This window comes from Austrofundulus limnaeus, unplaced genomic scaffold (assembly GCF_001266775.1).
Source record: "Austrofundulus limnaeus strain Quisiro unplaced genomic scaffold, Austrofundulus_limnaeus-1.0 Scaffold70, whole genome shotgun sequence".
Classification (NCBI taxonomy): domain Eukaryota; kingdom Metazoa; phylum Chordata; class Actinopteri; order Cyprinodontiformes; family Rivulidae; genus Austrofundulus; species Austrofundulus limnaeus.
The window spans coordinates 1,539,389-1,544,387 of NW_013952472.1; the positions used below are offsets into that span (position 1 = coordinate 1,539,389).

General features: G+C 38.5%; 1 protein-coding gene across 1 annotated transcript in view; it reads right to left on the reverse strand.

The window, feature by feature from the left end:
- Positions 1-4,999, reverse strand: part of LOC106519059 (IQ motif and SEC7 domain-containing protein 1) — a gene marked incomplete at both ends in the record, with an annotated part of 51,032 nt that overhangs the window by 5,258 nt on the left and 40,775 nt on the right.

Sequence of the window (4,999 nt, forward strand, 5' to 3'; positions counted from 1 at the left end):
AATAGAGACAAGTTTCATCCTATAACCAGAGAACATTTTTTAACCGTTGACTGGTAAATATAAATATTATTATTTTTATGACAGTAAGAAGAAATAATAAATATACTTTATTACTAGCTGAAGTAATCATTTTTCAACTAGCTAAAGTCTAAGTTACAGGCTGACTTCAGGTCTGGTTTAGATCATTGTTACTTTTAAATTATATATCTTTCTGGTATAAATCTGCTGTTTTACATGATTGTTGAATGATATTAATATAATTATTAATTTATTGTAAAAACATGACCGATAATCTGTGAAACAGATCCAGTTCAGCTGCTGTTTACCTATTAGTTTCTATGGAGGCTGTGAGCTGTTGTCCTGTTTGGTCTGCTTCTGCTCCTCCATGCTGTCACAGACACTACCAGTGGACAGGATGGACGGGGCTCAGTCTAGTGATGATTCAAGTCTATGGTGCCAGCAGACTGCAGGCCAATGAGTGGCAAAATAGGGACATCAATCATGAGAATGTCTCCTTCCCAAATATCAAACCCACTATTTTGAAAACCTTGCAAATGCTGTATTTGTTTTCGCTATTGATTTAACTGAAATCAGAGATAAATGCATCGTATGGAAGGAGGGAAGGTGGCCTCAACTTCCTCAGAGGTTTTGGAAGCCATGCCCAAATGGAGGTGGCACTGATTTATATAGAAAACTACACAGACCACAAAGAACTGTTGGGTCAAATTAGGGCGAAGCGAGTCAAGCTGAGACTGAACAATGGACAAACAGCTTAAGTCTTGGCCAAACATGATGTGGATGTTTAACAGAGAGAGTGGAGCAACACAGGGGTACACATTTGTACAGCTATGGTCTTCTTTCAGTGGAAAACAATCCCTTCACTTTGACTGACAGGACACTCCTGATGTGTTTGCAAAGACACAACTGCTTAAGATAAGACTACTTCATTTATTTGAAGCTATTAAAATGCTCCAATATTATGGCCACAGGCAAATGATTATTTAATGTTACTGCTCAATGATCAAAACACTTTAATAAATATGAAACAGGATTGAAGTTCATCAGACTGGACACAGGTTCTTTAAGCTTCTTTATTTTGCTGCTTTAGCTGTCAGTCATTGTTAGCAACAGTAAACTAAGTTATATGTATGATTTCAAGCCAAGCTGTATTTCTACACAGTAAAAGTAAGGAAATTTATGTTTAGTGGATTACTTCTTTGTCGTGACAATGCTTCTTGGCAATAAATCTTTTATCAGGCATCTGATTGGCAGCACCTGGAGGCAACAGAAGCTCAAAACAAACAAAGCAACTGCAAAATAAGTTGTTAGGCAGAGATTTGGCAAATGTTTCATGTCCAAAACCCACATAATCAGCTCTACTGCTCATCCCACAAATGCATGTTCCTTTCAAATGTGGCACCATTTAAAAAGGGAAATTACAAGGCTCTCCAACGTTATTTGATTTATTGCCAAGAAGCATTGTTACAACCCAGTTAACACAAATTTCATTACTTTTTTCTAAATTTTCTATTTATTTTTATACAGGGAGAATGCATGTAGTTGTGTTCCCTCCACCTTAAACACTGTCCCAATTATCATGTACAAACGTTTCTCTTACCTAGTGCACATTCGCTTTAATAGGGGGGTAAACACAAAAAAGTGCTCTGAAGTGGTTTATAAGATAGACGCAGAATAATTAACTACCTCTGTCAAGAAATCGGACGCTTTTTATTTATTTCTTTTTTGTTCCCAATGAGAGAAAGCTCACTAATGTGCATCAGTCTGAAGAAAATCTACAGTTTCTTTTTTTTTTTTTTTTTGAAATGTTTTACTATGAACACATCCCATATTTGTGTACTATAGGCACGCGGGTCAGAGCTTCACAAAAATCGAACATCAGAACTGACTCCAAAAACCTGCAATCTGTGCATCTCCAACCCACAGTTTAAATTCAAACAGCAAATTCACAAAAAGCCCACAGGGTCCAAAGGTTCCTGTGATCCCCTCAGTGACAGGTATCGAGCGGACACATGGCAGGTCAGAGGGGGTTTTATCAGCATATTAATAATCCAGCTGGTTTCATTGTAGTGAATTACTGATGCATTTTCCTTTTTCATTGAGCCAATTGTTAGGAGAAAATGGTTAAAGAAAATAGTGCCCATATCTGTGAAAGGTGAAAAACAAACAGTGTATTAGATTCATTCAGTCTTTCTGTTCTTCTATAACAGAGTGAAGCAGAAAGCTGGAGCAGAGTTCATGGATGTATTTGGAAGAGGTCACGCCTTCCTGCTGATGGTCTGTTTTATCAAAACATATCCCTGCTTTCTTAAGAGTTATTCATGAATATGGCTTTGTTGTGAAACCACTTTGCCGCTCTCCTCCGTTCTCCCGCAAGAGCTCTTAGTGCTCGGTCAGTTTCGGAGTGTGCATTTGAAATTACAGCCTGTGATATTCTGCAAATAACTTGGTACATGGGTACATAATTCTCTGTAATATGGGAGGTTTATAATTAAACATCCTTCACACACATCCAGACCTGACATGTCTGACATAAATGGGGGCAAAGTTCTTTTTTTTTTTCTAGAATAAAAAAATAGCATTTTCTAAAATATAAAACTGTGAACAAATCAAGCAAGGATTCGGAGGCTTGCTGCCATTTGGGAGGTTTCCAACCGCATCAAAACATGTTCGCTTCTGATGTTCTGTCCTCCATTTCTGCTGTTTCAACTCCAGGACCAACTTGTGATAAAAGATATGAAGAAATAAGGTTGAAACCAGTGTAAGAGTCTAAACTTTTTTACATTTGTTCTATGGAAGAAAGAAATACAAAAACAAATCATAATCTTTTATTTAGAATTCAGTTATTAAAAAAATAAATAAAAAATCCTATCTGTGATCATGTTTTCTGATCAATATTTAATGATGGCTTTAAATTATTAATGCTGGGAGATGAAAAGTACAATTATTTCCAGGGACGGCTGTACAGAAAGAGCTGGATTTACAGGTGGATGTGCTTAAAGAATGGAAAATCTCCAGAGTCGAGTAATACTTAAAGATTTAGTGTTTCAGAATAAAGTCTTTGTTGCTCCCATGCTATTTCAACAGAGTCAAAGTTCTGCCACTGACATATAAAAACCAAAGCACAACTCAGCTTTCTAATGTATAAATGTTCAAGAAAATTAGAACTTGGAAGATAACATTTAATATAAATATGTGGGCTGTGCATCTTTTGCTTCTGCATCATTTATTTCCAGTTGTTCACAGTTCCCCCCTCAGAGACCCCCCTTTGCACCAACACAAACACACACCCAGATACCTGCATGTACATGCTCGCAATTTTACAAGTTAGCTAATTTATCATCTAATATTTGTCCATAAACAGAACTTGAATAAAATGCAGAATTCTCTTACTTGGGGTCTTCGTTCAGGTCAGTGGGGTAACTCAGTCAAAGAGGTCACAACAAGGATATGCAGCTGCCAGAACACCTAGCATGACCCTAACTTGTTAGGAAGGATGGATCATGGCTGGCTGCCAAAGTTTAACTCATGTTCACTTGTTTGGTCAGTCCTCCTTTATGAAGCAAAAATCTGGACTCTGAACGCTGAGATGAAGATAATAAGCACATCCGACCTGCGACAGACGCCTCCTTCAGGTCCTACACTGTAAATGCTGAGGTCCAACATAGTTCATGTCTTAGTTGGAGATCATGATTCCTTTCTAACTCAGATCAAGAGGAAGAAACTGAAGTGGTTTGCCCACGTAGTGAGGGCCAGGGGAACTTGACAATTGTGATCGTCCAAGGAAAAGCTGAAGGAACCCGTTAATAAGGGTGTGTTCCCATCGTCATTATGTGGGGGGCATTCATTTAGATAGGTCTCCCTCTTTATGCCCATCCTGCTCCTCGAATCGACCAAGGTGGAGGTTGCTGGTAAATGTTTGTTCTGCCTCCACTGCAAAAAGCTAATGATGATGATGATTTGTCAGGAAATACATTTTCTTCACAAACAGTAGCAAACCGTTGCACTGTCTTTCCACTGACCAGAAAGATGTCAGATGTTTGTAAAACTGGGTCAGAGAGCTGAAGACTTCAGCAGACAGCACTGTACGGTTAGACGACATTGGCAAAAAAAACTAATTTGCATGATTAAGTGTGGCATTTCACCAATAACAATATATGATGTTTGCATGTAGACACTGTGGCCTTGGTCTGCCTTTTTGGCTTCCCTCGTACTCCAGTTTAGGTCTGTGAATTAGCATTAGTATCTTTGCACTGGCTTACGCCATTGGGTTCACATGTGCGCCTGATAAGTGTGTCGTACACAAGAACACATCATCACATGCCACTAATAACAATAATTGCAAAGTGGCAAATATTTACTGTTAGTTTTGCTGACAAGTAACTGTGCACAATGCATTTTTGCCTAGCCTTACAGCACTGACGATACCTAAAACTGTAGTATCTAGAAAGTCTGAGTACAAGAGCTTGTTGTTTTGTGATTTTCTGACGCCTGGAGTTGGCTGATTGCACAGAAACCATTTATTGTTTGTAGTTTGACTTAACCATGTTGTTGGGGCTCATCAGATCTTATACTGGTTCAGCCACAGAGGGTGTAATTGTTGGTGGACAACTGTCTTTCTCCCAAAGAGGGGCTGACAATAAAATTTGCAGAACCACTGTTGTATTTATTTATTTACCGTTATTTAACCAGGCAAATCCCACTGAGATCATAGATCTCTTTTTCAAGGGCGGCCTGGGCCTAAAGGCAACCTATTGTACATGTTTTTGTGTCATGTCCGAAGGACTGATGCACTCTTCTCAGCTGCATTTAAAGGGCTGTATTTAAATGTTTTGTTTTAATTCCATTAACACTCACTTGTAAAAAACAACTGTGCATAACTCAGCTGTTTGCTGTAATTAAGCTTTCATTTTATCATTTTAATGTTACTTTGCACATGCGCAGACATTTCAACAGCCCCTGTCCTATTAAAGCCCCCCCC